Source organism: Prinia subflava, chromosome 2 (assembly GCF_021018805.1).
Source record: "Prinia subflava isolate CZ2003 ecotype Zambia chromosome 2, Cam_Psub_1.2, whole genome shotgun sequence".
Classification (NCBI taxonomy): Eukaryota; Metazoa; Chordata; class Aves; order Passeriformes; family Cisticolidae; genus Prinia; species Prinia subflava.
In genome coordinates, this window is record NC_086248.1 from 104,724,642 (window position 1) to 104,749,459 (window position 24,818).

Genomic DNA, 24,818 nt, shown 5'->3' on the forward strand with positions numbered 1-24,818 from the left:
GATGTGCTTGAATATACAAGATCGTTGCCTCTCCCTGGGAATGAATCAGTCATTTTGTTTGGAGTAACTTTTGATGTTGGTACTATTCTTCCCATGCAAATCACGTCCCGCATTCTCCTCACAGCTTTTGAGTGAATGGGTGAACAAGTCTCTTTGTCCCTCAGCACCATTGTTTTGGTGCTTTTGAACATAATATTTATACTTTCAATTTACATTTAAGAAAATTAGGAATTAAGTATTAGAGCTTGAATTTCGGAGGAAGACAGGGCCTCTTGAAAAATCGAGAGAGGAAGGATGTGCTGTGAATGTGAGACCTACATGCAGGAAATGTGGGTTTACCTATTTAATTATTAATTAATTGATTAGATATTCTTAAGAAAACTGTCAGAGTGATGCTATTCAGCTCACTATCCTCAGCTGCCTATGTTTAATCTGAGGATAATTTTGCTCCTTCATGTTTTGGGAAGTGGAATATTTAGATGAGGGTTGTAGGGACAGAAGTATAGGACTGTGCATATCATCCACCATCCTGTATTGTAATATACAGGACAGCCTGAAACTCAGTTATCTGTGTGGAAGGCACAGAGTTAGAGGTGTTTTTTCATCCTGGACTTGGCCTTGCTTGCCGTGTCCCACTCCATAGGGAAAGGGAACATCTGAGCTGAGTGTGGAAGACTTTGGCTCTGAGCTGGTCATTGGCCCAGCAGAATTGACTGGGATCTTCAAAACATGAATCATTGAAACTTTCCAGATCTTCAGACATCTTCTCTGTCCCTTTGCCTTCCCCAAGCTCAGAGACAAATTATGGTTTGGAGGTGGACTTGTTGAAAAATTTCAGCAAAGGTTGTTCTTGCACAGCCTGTCATGAGGTGTCCAGAGGGCTCCGGTTCCTATGGAATTTCCAGATTGCTGCCAGAAGCACAGTTGACCTGATCCTCCTCTCTGTGTGGTTTGAAAAATGTCATATATTTCAGTTGTCATTGGTGCACGTGTTTCTGAATCTGGAATATTTTAAGCGAAGTCAGAATCTGGCATAAGGATCAGCTCCAGCAATGAAACTGAATTGGCCCCTTGGTGCCATGAAGTGCAATACTTCAGATTTTAAACATGGCCTTGAGATCCTTAATGTAGGCAAAATACCAAATAACCGTAGGATTATAAAATGCTCACATGTTCAAAAGTTTGAAAATATTTTCATGAATATTAAGAAATATTTCTGTCAAATGCTCATTTTCATGATGGTACTGTAGTTGCCCTCAGCTTCCCAAGGATTTTGTAGTGAGCAGGAGGTTTGAAAAACATGTGTAGGGACACTGTCCTGAAAACCAGATACCTAATGAAACCCAAGGAAAGCAGAATAAATTACCATTGATTTGCTTACTTTATACCTCATCTCAACATGAAATCACTGACTATTTCACAGGTTTTTAGAAAGTTGTAACTTTCTGTGTATGTAACATTCAGGATCTCTTGTCACCCAGGAGCGTCTTGTCACCCTCATCCAAGCATTGATATGTTTATTATCATAACAGATAATCTTGCTCTTGATCTATCATAAGAAGTCATTAAGTTTACATAGTTCTGTGCACAGTTATGACTAGATTTTTTTTTTCAAATATTACTGTTTTATTTATTTCACTGGAAGATGTCTTGAGAAGAAGACATTGCCACTGCCTGGTGGGACATGATTGTTCATCTCAGAGATGGACCTGTAGTAAAAACACTGGAATTGTGGCCTTTTGCTCCAAGCACTTTACTCCTTGTGGTTCCATCACTGATGGAAAAAATGTGTTAACAAAGCATCCAAGACCGGCTGAACTCACCATTCTCCTGGGGCAGCCCATATTTATGTTTTTAAATGGGTACATCAAAGACTTGGAATTCAAGGTTTATCTTAATACATTTACACTGAGATTCATAAGACTACAAGTGCAATATAATAGGAGTTTACCTACTAATGATATTTGCAAAAGCCAATTATTAATAGCTTATGAAGGGAATCAAGCTCCTTTTTTCATCCCAATAATTTATTTCACATCTAGGATTATATCCCTCCTCAATTTCATTTTCATTTGATAAAACAAGAAGTATAAAGTACAATTTGCAGTGAGTCTGTGCCTGGCTGCACAACAACTATGTGCTAAAATGCATCAAACGTCCCTTCCTTCTCAAGGAACACCCCTAAGCTGACATTTCAGTGGCCTTCTGGACCGGTGGTACTTAGGAAAGGAGAGGCACAAAATGAATGTTCTTGGCCAGCCTTTGAAAGTCCGCTGTTTTTATTGGAGGCAGGAACCCCGTTTCCCTTTCCTTGGGAGGTTCAGGGGAACCTCTCATTTGGCTAATGAGACACATGGCATCGAATGCCAGAATGGTTTGGGGAGAGATGAAAAGTTCCTATTTATCCTGCACGGGAAAAACACAGATCTGGAGACCCACATGTGTTTCTCATTTCCAGGTGCTTTTATTCCAGTTATTTAGATGGATGGAGGCATCAAGCCAGAGTTTCCCCAACAACAACAAAGGTCCTTCACTGTCCAAACACACGGCATTCCTGAACCCACTGGTCATGCCATCAAAAAAGGGTTGAAAGATCCAGCGTGGTCTGTTTAAACAGAATAGCTGTGTTATTCATTCCAGCCCTGCACATAGGCACCAGTGTTTACATGGCTGGGGTTAAGTTTTAAGTGAGCAAAAAATGTTGATAGAGACCTCAGGCCCTGCGTGTCCTCAGAAAAAGAAGGATGTTTGCCGTGCTGGGGACAGAGAAAGTGAACACATTTCCTTATCAGAGCATTTTAGTTGCCATGGTTGAGAAATCAACATCTTCTCTTGCAGTTCTGCCTTCTCTTTTTTCCTCTTGCTCTTCATTGATCAGTGCTCATTTTGGTTATTCCACAGTCATTACCAAGCCCAACCAAGCCTGATGCTTTCCTTGCTGACTCAAACCAGAACGGCAGGAGAAGTTCATGAACTCTACAAGCAGGGAGCCCGTTCTGGGAAGCCTGGAACCAAAGCCCTATTTGTGCTGTGTGTTGCCACGAATCTCAGTAGTTTTTAGCAGAGAACAACTGGATGAAATGGCAGCACTTGTGATCCTGTGGGTTTTGCAAACTGCTCCAAAGGAGCTGCTGCAAAGCCTCTGTAATCACAGATAACATTCCTTGGCCTTTTGTCCTGGCACCTGGAGATTTACTCCTGATTCAGCCCTGCCTGAGCATCCATGGTCAGAGGAACTCTTGCAGGTGGGAGTTTCCCTTCATGTTCTGAAGGGAAGGGTTTGAACATGGCAGTGGACAATGGAAAATGTCAGAGAGAAGCTGCTTGGCTGCAAACCCCAGGATAAACTTTGTAGCTCTCTTCTTGTAGCTTAAACGTAAAATCTATTTTCTTTCCTTTCCACTCCCTCTCATGTGAGCTTACTGGTTGATTATTAGTGGGTTTGTCATGTGTGCTGGCCTGTTGGCATTGAATATTTCGTAGAGACAAAAAGGAACTAAGTCTTGTTTCTTTGGGAAGACAACTCCTACTTCATAGAGATTTGCATAGATTTTGTAAATACGTATTAGTTTAAGAGGAAATATCATCATCCCAGTTGCTTAGATTTTGAGCCTGTGAACCTTAGCACAAAAATACTTCATGAACAATTTTATTTTCTGTAGAAGCGCTATTAATGAATGTCGGGATCCACATGACTCTCCCAACTTTACCTCTCTGCAGTTCTCCTGTTGCTTCTCTTCCCAAAAGTACTTTTGTGACATATAAGTAGTTAAATTAAGAGCAAGATCAAAGATTTTGTTTTGAAGGTATTTTGGTATCTGCAAATGCAGATAGTTGCATGTTAGATATTAAAAACAAAAATGAGCACGTAATTACTGTTGATTTCAGAGTTTTGAAACCACAGTAGGCCCCAGGAGGCTCCTTTCTCCTAAGCCCCAGTGCAGAGCGTTTCTGATTGTTTGGGTGTCTCTCAAGACAAAGCCAATCAGACAGAAAAAACAGCAGAAGGCCTGAGAGGAGCCCAGGCTACCTGAATCTGGCTAATTCACATCTGGCATGTAAATCTGCTCCCAAGTGACTTCTCTAGGTTCCGTCACACTTTGATCTTTAACTCTCATCTTCTTTGTGCTGTAGCTATTTCAATTCCATTAATTAGACCAATAGTAATTCCTCCTCCTCAAGTAAAATAAATAAGCAAAAATAAACCATCACACCTTCTGCTGGATTCACACCTGGCTGTTTAAAATGCTCACAAAATCACACAGGGTAGAAAGTAATTGCATTACATTAAACTGATATCCACAGTCTTTCAACAAGTTTCTTTGTTTCCATGTAATACAGTTTTTATAAATATATTGAAACTTCTTCCCCTCCCTCACTCAAAGCTTTCTCTCCACTCTGTTAGTTCTATGTGAACACCTCCCTTCATCCTATCTGTTATATCAAGAACGTTTTATGAAAGTTTTTCTTTGCCTGGTGCCTTGAGTCAAACCAAGCTTCAGGTTTCTGGAATGCACTCACAGTGGAAGTTTTGCTCTGTTTAGTGTTTTGTATTTCATACATTTGAAGGCATGAAAGGTCTAAGCAAAGGAAGTGGTTTCACTCAGATTTACAGTCTTGTTCTTATTGAAACTATAGGCTGTGTTTTCAACTGCATCAATGTGGAAGCCTAACACAACTTCATCTTTAATTGCAAGTTCATAAACTGCATTTACATTCTGTTTCTGTGGATCCAAAGCTTTGCATGGATGTGGGAGGACAAATTGTCTGGCATGAGAAGAAACAGAGGGATTTGGAATAATGATGTGCTGAGCAGAGAGGGAGCAACAGCGAAAGACAAAACAACGCATGTGGGCAGCAGAAGGGAGAGTGGAGCATCTCCGGTGCAAGGCAGGGCCCCACAGCGGGGCTGGCATCTCTCTGTGGGGTCAGTGGGGCTGCCAGAAGAGACCTGGAGAAACAGAGCCAGTACTTCTCTAATGTCATAACCACCCAGGAGTGCGTGGGGTGGATTTCATCAGTGTAAATAAGGACAGGGGAAGTGCTGAGTTCTTGTCCAAGCTCACTTGTTCCTGACCAAACACGTTTTCATGGACATGTGGGGTGGAGACAATAGATCTGCCCGTGGCTGCAGCAGCTGCTGGGCCCAATCTCTCTTTCATATCCTACACATTAATAAAGCTGGTGTTAAATGACCTTGGCTTGAGAGTGATGTGAGCCATGAGTGTCTGGTAGCACATCTGAGACAATTGGGCTAAGCCAGAACTATGAGCATCCCTTCAGCCACGTCCTCTGGCATTGTGTTCATCACCAGACCGAGCAATCTGAGCTGCTGCAGCTTCCTCCCACCATCTACTGGGCCTCCTATGTGAGAAACAGATCCCTCACTCTGCCCTAAATATTCCCCAACAATGCCTTCAGCCAGCGCCTCCTGAGGACTCACAAGTCCAGCTCTGTAACTCAGTCTCTGCCCATCAAATAAATTATTTTCTTCATAATTTCCCTTCCCAGGCCTCTTCTCCACATGCAGGTACTTGAGTCCTCCTGTAGCTGGGCTTGGTTTGAGCCAACAACAGCAAGACAATGATAACAAGGTTGGGTAGGTTGGGTTGTTCTCTGGTATTTTATGTTTTCTAGGCACAATATCTCCTCTGCAACTGCAGATTTATTAGAAACAAAACTGAATAATGTAACTGCAATTAATATTTCTTCACTATTCTTTAAATAAAGGTATTGTAAGTGTGGGTGAATCTAAGGATGTTGTGTCTATTCTTTTCATAAAATCTAGTGCTGACATGGCTACTAAATAAGGACTTACTTTTTATATTTACATGTTATTATTAATAGATATATTACAGACATAAGTAATAGACAATAGTGTTTCCCTGATAAATCCACAGAAATGTATCTTTTATTGCTTTTGTTTGGGTTTTTTTTACTGGCACATTCCTAGTGGCATTTTTTCATCTCAGGAGGAGCAACAAATATCCAGGTTGTTTTTTTTTAATAATCTTCAAGAACAGGACTGTGTGGTTGGTTACATGAGGGTATCTTACTTTGAATTTTTAGTGATGATGATGCCAGTAATAGCAGGCAGGTGCTTCAGTATCAGTGTCTTTGTACTGACCCTTGGAAACATCCTTACAATCTGTGACATTTTTAGCTGTGCTGACTTTCCTTGCCAACTCTTAGTGGTTGGTTTGGTACACCTTCACCCAGGACAAACATTCAATGTCACATTTCTCTGCCTGTCAGCGCTGTCCCAGCCTGCCCTGATCACATTTACATTGATTAATATGTTGTGCTGAGTAATGAACCCTCCCCAAATTTTGTATAACAGCATTTGCTCTGCACATGACAACAGCTTGCTTCAACTTCAGACCCATTTCTTTCAGAGATGCATCAAGGTCTTCCTCCCTTTACACTGGGAGGAGTAGACTGATCTGAAAACCTGCAGATCAGTGATCTGAAGGTCACTGATCTGAAACCGGCAACTTGTGAAACACAGCCCAGATTTTGGCTTTAAATCAGTGTTTGTATTGGAAGAAAGTTTAAAGTGGAGACAAATGGCCTCAGGGAAGTTGGTGAAGCCAAGGCCTGGGTTGTTGAAGTTACTTTCTTTTCTGTGGTCAGAACCCCTGTTCTCTGCTGAACATGAGGAGGGTCATGTCCCTCTCCCTTTTATATCAGGAGTTAGCAGCAGCAAAGGACCATCCTGCCAGGAATTACGGTTCTGCATCTTGGTCTTCAAAATGTATTTTAGTGAGAAGTACCTATGGAAAACAGGGACATTTTTCATATTATAGCACTTACTCTGCATGCAACAAAAGGGAATTGCATCCCATTCGCCAAGCTCTGTTCCTAGATGCATATTCTGATAAAAATCCTTTCTCATCACGCTTTCCCCACATTTTCAAGGCATTTCAGAAGTGTTGTGGGATCTGCTGGAATGAGGTGTTGTTATTAAAGGTGTACAGGTGAAACCATCCATCTTGATTTTTCCCTTATCCACTGGGGTGGACAAATCAAATCTTTTGTCTCTTTGGGGGGGTGGAGAAAAGTAATTTTTACTAGATTTCACAACAGTAAGCTGAGGAAATTATCTTCCTATTTCTGCTATGTCTGGCATTCTGATTTATTTGGTCTCAGGTAAAGATTTCAGCTCTGCACTCCTGCATTGCCTTCCTTCTCCAGAAAAATGAATTCCTTGCAGAAACTTGTGTGTTATTTGAATTTTTGCATGTTTATATATTCTGTGTGAAGCTGTAGTGATGCCTTAGCAATTTGAAGAAAACATTAAAAAAATGCCAAATCCCCAAACCCAGCCTCAGTACCTATGCAGGGGATCTGGTGCTATGGAGCTGCTGCACCCCCTTTGTCTGAGTCTGCTGTGAACAGAAATTGAGGGCATTACAAATCTTGGGGTGAAATCCATCCTTTCTTGCCATCTGATGGGGTTTTTTCAGCATCAAATGATTTGAATGGTTGCAAACTTTTCCACACAGATGCCATTACATTTTTGACCATTTCTCATGGTGCATGACAAAGAATTTGTGCTGGTAAAGCAACTCCCAAATTCTGGCTGGTAATTCCAGGAGGTCTGACAAAGCAGCAGTGCCCTGATGGTTCTAATGCTGCTGGGCGGTGGTGCTGCCCTCTGCATTCCAGCATGGACATGAAACCTGGAGCAATTAGCATTTCCTCCTACTGTAGCTTTTAAAGCAGTTTTACTTTGCTACTGTCTAGTTCATTAAAATGCTTTTAGAAGCTCCCAGTAACAGAATTACTATTGATAATTTCATTAGAATCGTAATTCCAGCATTTTCCAGAAGATCCAGTGTGGTCCATGGTCACAGCCTGTCCATCTCCAGTATATTTATATCTCCTTGGATTCGTCCCCCTCGAATTCCAAAGGGCCAAACCACCAGTTTGTGGGAACTGGATTTTAGCCCTGGGTTCCATCAGCCTCAAAAGTTCTTGGAGAATTACAGAGCTGTCAGCTGTCGTCTGACTGTTCCCATGGCTGGAAAGATGCTTCATGTGCAGGTGTGCGAAATTTATAATTGCAATTTCTAGTGCAGGGCCCAGCCTAGCAAGTAAACACCAACCAGCAGCACAGCTTGGGTTGGAGCAGTAAACACACACGGAACAGTTTGTGAGGGTCAGCAGCTGTTTGGGGTCCAGCTCCTTGGAAGAGAGGCTGTCTGGGCTCTCCTGTCTCAGCTCCCTCTGCCCAGACAGACACTGCAGTGTTGAAGTGCTGCCCTCTGACACCCCAGGTGTTCATCTTCTCCTCTGCTTACTAAGTATCGTCAGTAATAAACTCAAACACAATTCAGATGAGGTATTCCTTTCCTAAATTAGTAGTGGTATTATTGTTAGATTTACATGGTGTTTGCCAGGAGGCATTTACTCTTGAATAAGAATAACAGTGGAAAACCAGAAAAGGAAAAAAACTCTCCCCCTCTGATCTTAAAGTCATCCCTGTGTGGCAACTTCTTGTTCGGGGAGAGTTTCAAACTTGGATTAGGAGCATATGGAGCAATAGGAGAGTTATGCTTTTCCTTAAAGGCAGTTTGTATCTGAGCTTCTGAAAGTTGGATCTTTGCAAAAAAAGTTTTCTGAGTCATTTAGCGGCACTTTTTTTGGGTTGGTTTAGATGGGAAACATTTCAAGAGTATTATGTAAAGCAGGAACAATCCAGCAAAGCATATGAGAAACAGGGTTGAAATCCTGGCCCCAGTGATGGGGAAAGCACAGTCTGGAATCAAATCAGGTCCCTTCAGACCCCAAAGTATATTTATTTGATGTTTGGAGATAACATCAATGTGCTGTTTGGACTTTGCTGGCAGGATAAAATTGGCATAGAAAGGAAGATCTTTCAGAAAGAAGTTGACAGCTCATGCAATATTTCTATTTAACACAGGGTAAAAGAGATCAGAATTAATTTAGTGTTCTGTCAACTTCCACAAACAATCCCTAGATGAAGTATGGTGTGTTTTCATTTAGGGTGGGTTTGCACTGGAGTTAAATAGGATTTTGGGATCCACCAGAGAAAGTTTGGGAGAGAAGCACTTATTTCCAATTGTGTTTTTCAGTGTTTTGAACTGAATAGTTTCTCACTCCAGCTCTCACTTTAAGACTGATTTTGTTCCAGGTGGATATTTTTGAAAGAGTTCCATGGAAAGACTTTTGAAAAATTGTTATATTTGACCAAGAAGGGAGAAAACCCCACCCATGAACCCAAGGTAACACCCCACCTGAAAATCAGCCCTTATAATTCAGGTGTAATTTGAGTCAGGTGCTTTTAGCAGGTGCCCCTCATGACAGAGAAACTGATCCTGAGCTCTGGAAGCAAAGGAAAGTCCTGGGCAGGGTGGGGCCAGGCCAATGCAAGCCTGACTTTCAGCCTTTCCAGAGTGGGCTTAGTTATCTAATTGGGCAGCTAAACTTATTTGATGAGTTTGAAATTAATTAGGTTTTATTTAAAAATCACTCTGTAGAGTTTTGTTCCTTGGTTTTCTACAAATGAAATGATAGAAAGCTAGATTTGATTTTTAGACTTTCTCCAGCTGGAGTGAGCTGGTCTTGGCCCAAAAGTCCTTTGTGTGCCACCAGTGGATCCGTGGACAGCAGAGAGGCTCTTCTCCAAAAGTAAGTTTGTGTTTTTTGTGGAAGTTTTCAGGACTGTTTGCTGGTCACAAAAAATATGCGTGGTGCATATAATTGCAAGATTTATGCTGGGTTTGTATCTGGCTTTTTGTTGGAAATGAAGTGCACTTCAGTAAAAGCCATGGAGTTAAATGTGTCTGTGTTGGAGTCCGTGTTCCCAACTTTATACCCGTACAATGACCTTGGCGTGTCTGGTTTTAATGAAAGAAACAAATGTGCTTACAAGACATTAGAAAACAACTTAATGCTGAGGAGAAAAGTTCTTTATTTCCAAACCCAACTAAGGGCATTATCTTGGTTTTCAACATTTTGAGAAGTAGTGTGTTTTGTGTTTGTGTTTTAGCATTGGGATTAGGAAGTTCCAGAAAATAATTCCTAACCTCAGCTCATCTCTTGTTTTTTTAAAAATTGCTCAATGGTGCTTTGAGATGCTGCCCTGTGTTATAGAGATCCTGTAGGGCTGAGCAGAGAAGCCTGGAGTTTCTGCTTTAGGGCTGTGGCTGATAGAATCCAGGGGAGGGAGAATACGGCCATAACGTGAACGTGGAGAGGGAGAAGGGGGTGTCTGACACCGAGTCCTAATGTGGGCCCAGTTTTGTAGCTGCAAACTGGGGATCAGTTGATGCTTTCTCTCTACAGACTCTACAAACTGAGGTGAAATTCATGGATGTTTTTATCTGGGATGTGTTGGAAGTAGAAAATCTCCTGGTCAAAATAACTGTGGATGTTTAGTTTAGAAGGAATTAGTTTGTGAGAGGCACTTGAATAGTCTTAAAGAATAAAAGGTTACAAGGCAATCGTTCTTCTCCATATTTGCCAAGTGTCGAACAAGAAATAATTGACTTGATTATTAGCAAGGTTGATTTTTTTTTTTTTTTTTTTGGTAATTATTTTTAGTGCAGATGTAAACTCCCAAACCACGAGGATGAGCTGCTGAGAGCAATTGTATAACCTTGCAATTAGAGGTGTTAAATAACAAGATGGAAAAACACCTGTTTAAAAACCATGCAGATACACCTGAACCTGATTCAGGGCCTGAGGATGGACTCTCCAGTCGTTCAGGATCCTTTCCATCTTGATGTTCCTGTGGTTTTACAAACAGCCTTCAATTTTGTAGTAAAGAAATTGAAATTATGACTGTTTTCAGCATTTGTTTTATTTGGTCACATAGTCCTAAATCCCTGGATTTATTGAATGCAAATCCAAACGTAGCAGGAACTTTTAAGGAAGGATGGCCCTTTTGTTTGGGTTAACCTTTGCCAGAATTTCTGGGCTGACTGAATTACGGCAGAGAGAGAAATTGCTGTTCTCGGAATCTCTGGATGGTAGCACCTGAGGGTGGCTGCAAGTGGAAGTAAAGACCCCCAATCCCAGGCACCATTTTTTTTTTTTTGGACCCAGTTCTGGAAAACAAAAATGGAAGAGTCTGAGGTGTGTAATCCTAGGAATTGCTTGCACATCCCTGCTTTTCCCTCCTGTCTGAGGTGGTGTTTGATGTTCTTTACATAATGAAAGTCTGGATCCCTCTGTTCCCAGTTAAATGTCCCACTCATAGGTATTGGAAGCCTGATGGGAAGTTGACTTTGACTTGTCTCATACTGTCCCTTACTGAGCCACTGCAAAGCAAAACTGTGATGGAAAATGAGGAAAATCAGGGCTGCAAATTGCAGTTTGTGTTTTTCCAGGTGTTATCTTTCCCAAAAATCTTTGTGCCCATACCTGGAAGCTTTGCTCACAGCTTCAAACAGTGGCACAGAATGTCTCTAAAACAAGGGGATGGTGAATGCTCTGAAGTTGTGTCCCAGTCTGATTCAAAACCCACTTTATGGAGACTATTTCTGCTTCTTGGTTTGTTTTGTTGTTTTCCTACCTGTAAAAATAGAGTTCAGGCTTCAGGCCAAATGAATTGAGAAGTTGTGTATCGTGTAAATCAACTCAGTTTTAAGATTCAGAAGGTAATTAAGGTTAAGTGTTGGGCATAAGAAGGTTGGTTCTGTAAGCTTGTGTATGTGTCTAAGAAATAGAAGTACTTATTATTAGAAAAGGAGGGTTAAGGAATTTATTCACTGAACAAACTTTTGCTTTACTACTTTATTTTTATCCCAATGATATATCAGTAATGGTTGATTAATTGTGCTTGATATAGAAAAAAACACCCTTAAAGGCTTCATGTGTTTTCCAGTTTTATTATCTTTTTATTTCATGACTGGAATCTTGCTCTAAATGCTCTTTGTCACGTTTTTAATTATGGTCAGGGGAAACACCCCAAAAATCTTTTAATTTATGAACATGAAACCAAATATTTTGTTTGGAACAGATGAACTTTGTTTATTTTTTCTCACTGGAAAATTTGTCTGAGTTTTTCTGTTCCTGCAAAAATAAATGGTAGGTACAAATTCTGTAACAAAGCTGGGAAAAGCTTTTTCCCAAGTCCTCTGACCATTACTAATGAAAAAACCCACAGTCTGTGTTTGCTCTTGTTTGTAGAGAAATTCTGCTGTATTTTGACCTCCTTCCCATCTTTCAGCCAAAGCTCTTGGCAAAAGGCACCTACTGCTTTTGGAACTGCATTGTGAAGTGGGATCAACATCTCCATAGGCAGTTCTCTGTCACTACAACATGAATATCATTTTTAATAGTCCATTTTATCACTTGTTTTATTTGCAGCCCCACTGTGCCATAATTAGGGATGATCTGTGCTGCAGTAATTCAGACTCCAAATTTTACTTCATTCTTGGCCCAGCATTCTTCTTCCTTGCCTGTCCTGTGTGTACTGGAAAGCTCTGGTGAGGAAAGTCAGGAAAGGAAAGAAGCTGTCCAGGGAGTTTGCAGTCATTGGATTCAGTGTGTGATGCTTACACAGTTGCTTCATCTAAGTGACTTTTTCTTCTCTCACACTCCCAAAGCTGACTCTTCCCAAGCTTTCCCTGTCCCACAGCCCCCAGGGCCTGGCTGCAGGTGTTGCCTGGTCCCTGCTGGGATCGGGTGGGATCGGTGAGCCCTGCAGCATCTCCCCCCATTTCCATGTTCTCAAGTCTGTTCCCATACCTGTATCAGCTGATCTTTGATCCAGCAAACAGTTTCCTGTTCCAGTTGTTGTGTGCTGCCTGTGCTGGGCTGTGATAGCAGCACTCTTACATCTGTACATGTTAATCTGCCCGTGCTGAGCCATGCCCCTGGGTGGCCTTGTCATCCACAATCAGTGTCAGCCTTCCCTGTGCTTAGTGTTTGGGCTTAAATAATCATATTTTACTTCTCGGAGACATTGCTTTGCAGCAGACCATGGAATGTCAAGTGGACGTTATCATTTGTTTGGCCCTGCTCCTGGGGCACCTGAAAAGTTTGGCTGTTTATTGAAAAATCCACTTCCTTTAGGTGAGGAGATAAATTAGATTCTTTTTTTATTCTTTTACTATCAGAAAATGTGACAAGAGGCTTCTTGCATATTGCAGTGACTGAAAAAACAAAGCACTTAGCTCATGTTTACAGTATATCAGTTTAGGTTGGATACAAATTACTCACAACTCTTTGCTGAAAATCTCAGTCCTGCATTTCAGGGAGGAGGGTTATACGAGGGAACAGTTGCTCTCATAATGTGTGGTTATATCCATGTTTTTTCTGTGTTGAAAGATGAAAAAGATAAAAGGGAAGGCACTTTATGAAATGTAGATTTTCTATATACTGGGAGTTATGAATTTGGCTTAAGCAACAGGTAAGGGTTCAGTAATTCTCATTTTATTGACTATTTACACACATTTACCTGTTTTCTTGAGCAGAAATGTTCTAGATGTGCAATTTCAGTTGTGGTTTCTAGAGCCTGAAATTGCTCACAGCAATTCATTGTCCCTAGATTTGAGTAGGAGAGTCTTATTGGATTTGTAGAGCAAAAGAATTTAAAGAAAATAAAAAAGAGATTTTATTTGAAAATCTCTGGGTTTTCCTTAGGTAAGTTTGTCATAGGCTCATTACTGACCTATAGGTAATTGTCCAAGAAACAATCACGGTTACTAAATATATGGAATTAAAAAAAAAATCAAGGTTGTGCTGAAATGAATGTAGTTAAAATTCAGAAAGAGAGATTCCTTAATTAACTTAATAAAATTACTAATGGAAGCATTTTAACTGCTAAATTTAATTTACTTGTCAAGATATCAGGCTACAAAGAGGAGGGAAGAGTGGAAACTCTGCTTTCCATTATGATGTGCTCTATTATAGAATAAATTTGCTTAAAATGAAATATATCACAAAAAGCCATCAATGACATCTTAATTTGGAGCAGCCAGTTGAAAAGTAATTAGACTGTGAAGCAATCAGTTCTAGTAAATCAGTGTTTCCCTTTACATAAACATACGTTTTTGCTATTTATAAATAGGAGAGACTTCCAGAGTCTCAAGTAGCGAGGACTTTGATTGTGTTTCTACTGTATATGTGTTCTATTTTACATCACAAAGCTGTCAAAACAGAAGGAATTGGGGCTTGATTGGGAATTGATCCAGGGAAATGCTGGAGCAGAGGTTTCATTTTAACTGTTCCCTTGAAGAGCATGGCTCCGTGGGGCCTCCTGTTCCCACTGACAGAGGTTCATCTGTCATGGCATGTCTTCTTTCAAAATGCACCTAAACTACTTCTAGGAAAGACAAAGATTAGAAACACTGGGGAAAGTTTCACCTTAGCGATTCATGTTGTCTATTCCTGCATTTATGCTTCTAAGACCCTTGGTTTGGATGGCCATGAGTTAATCCCATATTCCAGGGACAGGATGTTCTCCTGTGGGAAGGCAGCTCCGCACACCTGTTGTGCCTGGAGTTTAAAGTTGGTGTTGTGGGATCTGATCAGTGCCAGGAAAGTCACTGTCAAATGGAGCTGTGTGAATGGAAACTATTATTTTACTTTTCTGAAGGGGGATGCTTGTGGCCAGGGAGGAAGGAGGAATTCTGCTTCAGGATCACAGACATTTTGGAGATAAAGTGGGAAACTTCTATGCTTTTATTTTTACCAAGAAGTTATTAGCCTTTTAAACTGTACCAGAACAACAGAGCATTAAGTAAAATTTGAAATTGAACAAAAGAAATTACTTCTTAAATGACATGGGACTCCTGGTATGGCTCAGATCCTCGTTGGTTTGAACTAATGTGGTGTTTTCCTTACAGTAAAATCTTTGAGCTCTGCAGATGTGCTGCAGCTCTGGTCTGGGTGCCACCACTGAGGAGGGAAAACAGCGGCTTCCATTTGGATTAGTGCTTGGGACAGGGGTCTGTAAATGTTAGAGGTACTTGTGTATGCCCTGGGAAGTGAGTTAGAGCAGCATTAAATGATGTTAGTGAATGTGCTGAGAGGGAATACCCGAGGAAGTAAAGCAGGAAAGGGACATCTGCAGTGGAAATTGAGTTCATCAAAGTCCTTTCAGCTGGGAGTTTCTCGCTCTCTGCCAGGCCACCCATGAGTTGAAAGACTACTTTGTTTTTCATCATTTAAGAGCAATTTACCTGAGAAATCATAACTGCCACACTTTTCAGAGGCCGGTTTTGTTTTTCTGAACCAGGCAAAATGAAGCTCTGCTAGTCTTTGAAGCTGACTTTGGATGTGGTCCCCTCTGCTGTCCCTGTCCCTCACTAAGGCAGCGCCTCAGAAGAAATGCCAGTGGCATAAGTTAGAGCAGTGCTCAGGAGGCAGCCTGGGATTAGAGCAGCTTCGTGTGCTGTGCCTGCACACAGCTTGGGTGCAACAAAGTGTGCAAGCTCTTTAAGCCCAGACTTATTATTCAGAGTGTACAATTGTAAAGCAAAGTGTTACAGTTTAACACAGGGCTCTTGGGAGCATGCTTTCAGTAAATATGCTGTTTATAAAGCAGCTTTTTTGCAAGCAGCAAGTTTATTATTAATTCTAATTTCATCTCTTTGATTTTAAATGCATATATTTTTACTGCTGATTTCAGAGTTAAGCTGGAGGCATTGGTGAAAATGCAGCATATTCTGTTAATTGTTGTGAGCATTCTTCTGAAAACTTCTGTCATTGAATGTGTTTTGTCTTTCATGTCACTGGGAAAGAGTTCTTTGATGTGCATCTCTGTATATTTCATAGTGGTGGCCTGAACCTGGTGGTGGTGCAGAGATTTTTTGCCTTTAACCTGTTTGATCACAAACCCATTAGTTTGGGATCGCAAAAATCAAGTTGTTCCTTTAGATGAGGAAAGCTCTGTTGGTTTCCTTAGTCAGCAGCTGAGCTACATCTGCTGCAAGTTTCATCTTTTGGGGGGGCAATAGTGATGAGTTGCTCCAACTCCTGGGACAAGGAGAGGCTTTGCTGAGCAGAGAGGATGTGCAGGCATGGGTGCCATCCCTAATTACTGCCTGCTACAGGGCTGTGCTCTCCTGATTCTCTGTCATGTGACAAAGCTCCAGCTTTAAAGATGAATTGGTGACCGTTCAGTACAGAATCAGCTGTTTCTGGATCGCTCGCCTCCTTTTTTCCTTAATAAACTTGCAGGTTATGGTCATTTTTGTTGTCTTCAAACAAAATAACATGGTGCTGTTATGGGGGCGAAAGGCAGCTGACCGTGCTGTTGTTACCACAACTGTCTTGCTTCTGTTCTCCTGCTGCCTTTCCTTCTTCACAGAGTAATATGAGAAGAATAAACAGAAGAAAACCCAATTATATTTTGATGTGAGCACAGTGTGCATCATGACCATGACTTGTGTATCAGAGAGCTTCAATTTCCTGTTGACTTGATGGCATGATATTTAACATTCTCTTTTATAAGTTTGTTGTTTACAGCAATTTTGTATTTCTGCTTAGCCTAATGATTACAGCAGAGTCCACCCGAGAGAGTTCAGCCTCCAGCCTTTGAAGGCCTCATTTGAACATCGTTGCAACTGTAAGGAATGGCTTGAAGCTGTGATATTTAACACAAAGAGAAGAGGAAATACCCAATAAAAAAAAAACAACCCTCTTCTTATTTTTGTTTGTCCTTATTCTGGATTGTTAAGGGCTCTCAAAATATAGGTCAAAGATATGTGGATATGTAGTAAATAAAGACTGGGGCTGGTGCAGCTGTTACTGGAGGGTATGAGGCACCGAAGGGAGTGTTAAACACAACCTCATCCCTTCCTACCATTCCCATTCCTGCTCCTGCTTGTTCTTTGGTCTGTTGGCTCATACCACACCAGCCACTCTTCCTCTGCAGCTTTTTATGATCCCCTTCTCAGGGGCACAGAGAATGTGCAGTACAAACATTGCAAACGAGGTGAGTACATTTTTGCACTCACCTCGGGTAGTTTCCCTCAGTAATTTGCATTCCATGCTGTGCTTTGTCTTCCTGGAGTCTTTGTTCCCATTGAGTGGTTTAATACTTGGAAGGAAAAAATCCATGTATGGGCAGGGAACCTTGAATTCAGCTCGTGGGTTAGAGTCCAGCCCCATTTCTGTGTGTCCCACTGATGTCACTGCCTGTGCTGGGTGTTGAATGACCTGTCCCCACCTGTGTAGTGCAAGGTCACTCTATATCTGCAAGGGTTATTTTCACAAGCTGTGATTTGTATCCTGATACCTGCTTATTTATTTATTTGCACTTCTGTCTGTGCTTGGCATCACTGAGGGTTTAACAGAGATGATCCCAATTGGAGCCCTCTGTATTTACATATTGTGGCTGCCACAGTGATCTCTTGCTGAGGCACTCATTTGAGAAGTCAAAAAATGAAAAAGTCAGTTGTTTTTAATACATAATATCATAGATTGATTAAGTGATTATTTCAGACACATTACAACAGTTCAGAAATATTGTCATTTAATGTTGACTTGGTTGTTTTCATTCTTTCCTTCCACCCCCCCCTCCCCCCTTCATTTTCCTTAGCACATGAAAGCACAGGTTATAGACTTTATTAATTTGGATATAATGGAAGAACAGGCCAAGGGGAAGCAACTGCAAGGCAACTTTTAAATGTAAATTATAGCATGGTACATGAACTTGATGATATAAATCTTATAGCACTTAATAGATTGGGGACACTAAAATATTGTTCAGGACACAATCTGTGTTGGGAAGTCTCGTTTCCCATTGATCTGGATGTAAATATCTTCCTGATTGGAGTTCCCCAGAACCTCAGGTTAATGAGGAAAAAGTTTCCAGAGAACCACAGTCCTTGGTGCTGCCATTTGACTTTTTCCAAGCAAGCTGAATTGGTAGGCTATAAGGTCCCAACTTGGGTATGTGTCTGTCCCAGGGATCAAACCAAACGATTTTTCTAGGAATCTCTGCCTTTTGGAAGGAGATAAACCTTCAGTGTCTTTCTCTACAGGTACTGAATCATGTCCTTACCTTTTGGGTATAATTTAGGCTTCTTTTTTCCCCCAATGAGTATAAATACTTAAAATAGCTTTGAATATATCCACAGAAGGAATTGCATAAATAGACTTTTGCAATATAATTTATGTTGGAATTTTCTAACTAAATATAGTTATTATCTCATGTGGTTCCAACACCTTCCTAACCGGCTTACTACATCGTTGGCTGATGACCTTAACTGTGCTGTCTAGAAAGGGAAAATGAAATTAAAAAGGGAAATGAGATTCCACAGGAAACAAAGCTGAGGAAAATCAGACTTCTCAAACTGCACATGGGCAACATCTCAGTTTCAGGCATGTCCTGCAGTGGTGGGTTCCACTGCCATTCCAAAATGGTCCCGTTGACAACCAGGTGGAGCAGCTTCTTGGGGGACAAGGCAGGGTGAGACCATGACAAACAAATCTTTCAGGCAAGCAGGTGATGTCAACCACTATATTTCATTCCTAAGAAAATCAGAGGTTTAATGCTTTTTCTACTTGCTTGTTTTGCTTGTTGTTCCTAGTGTATTAAGTAGCTCTTGGAGCAGCTGCCTTTGTGCATGTGTGGTCCCCAGGACAGCGCTGATGAGAATGGCAATAATACTTATCACTTAAATGACATTTTACAAATTCCAAGTGTTGGGCAACAAACATTAATTAGTTCTCACAAGAGCCTGCCTGTGAAGTAGGTAAGAGCTGTTATTCCCTGGTGGCACACAGGGAATCAAAAGCAGAGAGGTAAATCCTTCAGGGAGTCACCAGCACTTGGGCAGGAGCTGAGGCTGGCAACTTTCTGCTTCCCAGCTTGTGTCAGAGGAGGCACTGCCTGCATCACAGCTTTAAAATGGGCTCCTGAATTCACAGAGGATAACCTGGCACATCAGTTCTACTGTGCTTGCACCTTCAGGTGGAGCTTACAGGGCTGGGGCAGAGATTCACAGGGAAAACTGCTCCTGTGCCCCAGTCACAAACACAAATTTGGCTGTTAAACCATTCTTTAACACTCCTCTTTGGGCATGCCCAGAGGTGTGGTGGGCAGAATGCGGAGAGGAAGTTGAGGTGTCAGTGTGGTAAAATTATCCACAACCAGGTCAAAATGGACTTTTTTTAATGCAGAGATGCTATACCAGATGTTCAGAGTGATGTACCAGCAGTGTCTGCCGATAGTGCTGGGAAGAGCAAAATCATAAGTCAAAACCATAGCAGAATGGTTTGGATTGCAAGAGACTTTAAATCTTACCTTGTTCCAACCCCTCGGGTGTGGGCAGAGACACCTTCCACTATCGCAGCATGCCCCAAGCCCAACCTGGCCATGCACACTTCCAGAGATGGGACAGCCCCAGCTTCTCTGGGAAGTCTGTGCCAGGCTCTTACCACCCCCACAGAGAAGACTTTTTTCTTAATATCCAATCTAAAACTGCCCTCTGTCTGAATCCATTCCCCCTTGTCCTGTCACTCCATCCCTTGGGAGCAGTCCCCCTGCCTCTTTCTTGTAGACTCCCTTCAGGCACTGGAAGGCCACACTTAGGTCACCCCTAAGCCTTCACTTTTCCAGGCTGAACAAAATGCAGGATCTTTCCTACCTGTCCTGGATTGTCATGGAGACACTTCTAAAGTTGTTTTGATCACTGTGTGCCCCTGATTGCTGTGAATCAAGTAAATTACTGGAACACACTGTTCACAAGTCCCTCCTCTGCCCATGTTCCTGGCTTGTAAGCTTCTCTCAGAAGTCACTAGTACTTTTTTCTAAGGAAGTTGTCACACCAGGACAGTGATGGTGATCTGTGCCCCTGTGGCAGCCATTCCTGTATCCTGCTAACAGTCACACAGAGCCAGGGCTCCAGGGTTTGGTAGGCTCTGGGTCCATTTATATAATGATTTTCCCCCATGGAAATTTTGCAGTCTGTGATAAAATCATGTTTAATAAACAGTTTCTAACTGTCTTTCACTGCTGTTGTATCTTAAAATAGTTTTTATTGATCAGCAGATGCAGTATCTCCGAATATTCTTGGGTGCAGTAAATGTCCCTTCTGTCTTTTTGTGACCCTGTAGATCAGATGTTAACAGCTCAAGTTCTGCATTTTCTGTTGAAAAATAGATTTCTGAGCTGGGTATCTTACATGTCTGAAATCCAGAGCTTGAATGTCCACCTACAAGTGGGAAGTGTCCCTGCCTGTGGCAGAGGGTTGGGACTGGATGAGTTTTAAGGTCTTTCCCAAACTAAACTATTCCATGATTAATCCCAAAACACCTTTCCAGGACCCTGCCCATACCTGCATTTAAGATGTCATGGATCAGATCAGTGGAGCCAAACTGACACTGCTTTGAACAGCTCTGGCTTTCCCAGGTTCTGTTCCTTCATTTTTGTGCTGTGGGTATTGGCAACTACTTTGAAAGCTGAAAATGGCAGATACTCACAGGTATTTTAAAGTTTGGTACCTTGAAATTATATAGTAAATTAATTATCTTTGAATTGTATACTTTTTGCTTTAATTTTCCATCAGTTCTCAGTTAACTGCTTGTGCAAAGCCAGAAGAGGAAACTCAGAACTGTAGGCACCTTCCTGGTATTGGAAACAATTTTGGGGACAAGGCAATGGGTGAAAGCCCTGTGTGGGTGGTGCTCACAATAAATGCAGTTGTGGAGATATTTGTCTCTGTTTTTGTGAATAGCCAAAGGATCATCAGTAAACATAATTAAATTCAAAAAGCTGTGAAGAAGAGGCATTTGTGTGTGTGTGTGTATGTGAAGTCAATAATTGCAACAAACCCATATTGTCTTGCAATTACAAAGGTGCCTGTGCAGTTCATGTTGGTATTTGATTAAGGAGAGAGGAAAAAAACTCAGTGCAAGCCAAATATCTTCAAAAACTCAGCAGAATCTGTGTTCTGAATGTACTTGAGTGAATCTAAATACTGAAACACACATGACAAATAGAAATCATGTACTGCTTGGAGACCTCTACAACCTCAAATCATTACTCACAATTTATTTGCTTTTCTCTCTGTAAATCAAAACTTTATTGTTTGAAGATATTTATGGCATTCAATTTCCTCTTTTTTTAGTGGGGCTATAGGAAAAAAGTGAATAATTTCAGCGCTTTGACTTTGCCTTTCTTCTCATTTTAGTGCGTGCTGTAGCACATGGAAACGTGTGCAGGTGTATAAAGAAAATAATGTCATGTAGTTCTTAATCTTTTATCCATCCAGATTTTGCCTTATCCTTTTATAGTTTTGTTCTCATCTTCATCTTCTTTGCCCATCTTCCTGTCTCGATTCCTGTTACTCTTTTTATTTAAATTTTTGCTTCTTGGGGTTTTTTTCCCCCTTCCTCTTTCACAGTCCTGTGTTCCTGGAGGTGAAACTCACACACTAAACCAATGTGCCATTTAATTCCCTGATTTTTATGAATCTCTTAATTTTGTGCTCTGAGTGCAGGTGCTGTTTTCTGATGATGTGAAGAATTGGTAGGGGAAAATACAGTTAGCAGTGATTAATACCCAGTGAAAAATAAAATGTGAGAGAGAGGTGAAAAATGCCAATAAGGAGCAGGATCACAAAACCAGGGAATGAAGTGGTCCATTGATTTTAGTGCGTCGCCCTTTTGTTTCCAGAAATGCAGGTTATAACTCCCAGTGCAGGTTGCTGGTAGAAACCTCATCCTAGCGCCAGGGTTAGTCCCTGTTTTGTGGCTGTGACACAGTTGGGTGTGGGTGACACTTCTTGTTCAGGAAATAGAACCATGGGACAACTCAAGGATTGGATGTGGAGGTGCAGTTCTGCAGGAGTTGGACATATGATTTGCACAGACCCTGTATTTACAGTTTAAATAAAATCAGTTGTGTTCTGCTCTTGTATTAAACAGAATTCTGGAGACTAAGTTCAAGGATTCACAGCAATAAGAATTCCTGAGAAACCAAATGTTAATCTGTATTAAAGGTGAGACAGCCACCACTTCACACCATATTAATCACTGCTTTGTACACAGTCTCAAACACAAAAGAGAATCAGATCAGTCCAGCTCCTAAATTTCTTCAGTCTTTTCAAAATAAGACCAAATCAGTAAAAAGTAAAAGAAAACACAGTAATAACCATCACCTCATAACTCACTGATATCTGTGTTATCTCAGTTAGAATTTAAACTGGGTTATGGAGAATGTAAGGCCAACAACGCTGCCCATGAAAGAACAGCAGTGTTTCCAAACAGTCAAAAGCTGCAGATGAGCTGCATTGCTTATGTTTCTTGCTTTGAAGTTTTGAAAAATCCCCTTTCTTTGGTTCTGCAGTGTCACACTTGAAAATATTCAGGTTGGGTTTGTTGTTCATTACATAAAAAATTAATGATCTTGAAAGTATTATCATGTTTGTTTTAAAGAAACTATTTTCTACGCTTTAATTAAAAGTTATAATTCACCATCTTTTGACCAAGTTATCTTAAATCTTAATCTTATTGGTAATGGGTACTGGGTGAGATTCAGAGAGAAATACAATCCTTACTTAATGTAAACAGTAAAAATATCAGCATTTCTAGAGATATGGTTGAGTTCAATTCATGGGCTGTACTAACTCTGCCTGTTAATTAGAAATATTCTCCTACTTATGCAAGAAGACTGGGGGGAAAGGGCATTCTCTTCCTCATTAGATATTCCATGGGAATCACAAATGGACAAAACCAGGCATAATATGATGACTGTTTTGTTATTAAAGCACTTTAATAAGGTTAATGCATCCCTATGAATGGTTTTCAAAATAAGTTTCTGTAGTTTTGAAGGTATCTTCTGGTCTAGTACAGTAATAAAGAATTTCCATGTGGGGAAATAGCCAACCTTTTAATTTTGGTATGCAGAGTTCTCCTTTATTTTCCATTTATAAAAAGCCAGTGAAATGTACAGTTTGAGATGCCTGTGGAAGTAATTCTCCTTATTCTCCTTGCATTCTGGTTAAAAGCTGTCTTATTGTGCTGTATCTGAGGAAAATGTGAGAAAATACTGACTTTATATGCAAAACAAGGAGTGAAAAGTAAAAATAAAATATGGACCATAAAGGACAATTTATGCCTTGCTAAAATGTGAAGTTGAGTGCTTTTTTTTCCTGCTCTGACTTTTCATAAAGGAGAGCTGAAGCTGCACTGCAAGTCGAAAGGTTTCTAAAAGAAAAGAGAAAATCTGTTGGCGTTGAAAACTGCAGCAAGTGGGACCTTATCTATATGCATTACTTTGATTTCAAATTATTTTTAGCATGGCTTTTATTGTACTCATTGTTACGTACATAAATCTTTAAAGTAATACGTTTGGTAAGAAATGGTCATAAAAATTTACAGCCAGTAACTTTTCCCCTGTCCCTTACAATGATATTCTACTAAAACCATTAAATGGTTCTCATTAATGCCCTTTAAATGATTGTGTAATGACCCACAATCGCTTGTAAGTGAACAACCATTAAAGAATTACCAGTTCTTAGCATGCTTTTAAGTACGGTTTAAATACATGGGAGGTAACGTATAATATATTAGAAAAAGTGTTAAATTTGAAATTGTAAAAACAGGATGGCTACAAAAGGAAGGAGTGGGTGGAAAACCTTTCCTGTGCTGACCACAGCCCTAAGAGAGAAGTCCAGCAGCATTCCTTGTTGCACATTTCCAGCAATGCAGCCGTATTTATTTGTTCTTTACAATCGCTTGGGTTTATGAGCCTGATATTGAAGTGATTTATAAGAAGTAAAATGACACCACAAGGGTGATTTCCATACAAATATGCTGAAATCCAAATCCCATCCATAGCTAATGGCTGTTATTGGGGAGTGTGACCCACCTGGTGCTTGTAAAGAGCAGCTCTGCTCTGAGCCCAAACACAGAAGGAGGAATCAGGGGTTTCAGTATGAGAGAGGGACATCCCTGTGCACAGCTGACCTTGAGAAATCCCAGGAATGTTCAGATCTGGGTGCAAAGAAAAGCGAGTGATCGAAAAGACATTATTAATGAAGAGCGCTAATTGAATGGGAAGTCAGAGGCACTTTGCAGCATCTTGCCACTGCGATTCCAGCCTAACCCATGGCTGTGATCCTGCCTTGGATGAGGGAGCTGCAGTGGCAGCTCTGTGGGTTGTAGGGGACACTTTGCAAATGGACCCTGCCCTGTAAACATAGTGGCTGCCAAAAGCTAAGTGCCTTTCACAGCTTGGGAATGGCCCTGGAAGTTTGGAGGCTGTGGGGACAGCCCACACCCCATGGATGCTCTCACTTCCAAGCTGCTGGCTGGAAGAAAATAGTATTTGCCCCATGCAGCAAAGTTGCTTTCTGAACTCCAGTCCTTGGTGCTGCAGAGGTGGGATACATAGAAATCCACCTCATGATCCAAATACATTTTCTCTTGTGAATTTGATTCTCTTATTCCTACAATAGCAAGACTTTCTGTTCAGCCTCGTAACCTTAAAATGGTATCTGAGGAAAGGGGATTTCTGTTTCTCCAAAGCAAGATTATTAGGAAGTGGAACCCTCATTACCTGATGTTTTGGTCGTTTTTAGCTCTGTTACTCTGTACTGGCTTCTGTAATCCAAGTGCTTTGTTTTGGGCAAGTGGACAAATTTTACTTGAATTCTTAAAGTGTCAGGGTTGCAATGGAGAGAGTCAAACAACATGGAAAATAGGTTCGTGTTTGGATTTATTTCCTTCACTTTGTTATCAGTTACATCTCTAGACTTTCTCTGTTAGCAGCCTGGCTGGCCTGTTGTTGGCTTCATGTGCAATTGATTTAATTCCAGATCACTTGGTCCAACAGGGATTTGAGTCTAGAGCTCCAACATCCCTGTGTCCAAACCACCAGAATATGG

General features: G+C 41.0%; 1 long non-coding RNA gene across 2 annotated transcripts in view; it reads left to right on the forward strand.

Annotated features, from left to right (window-relative positions):
* The window catches only part of LOC134547453 (uncharacterized), a 434,555-nt gene that overhangs the window by 189,854 nt on the left and 219,883 nt on the right, over positions 1-24,818 (forward strand). The window lies entirely within an intron of this gene.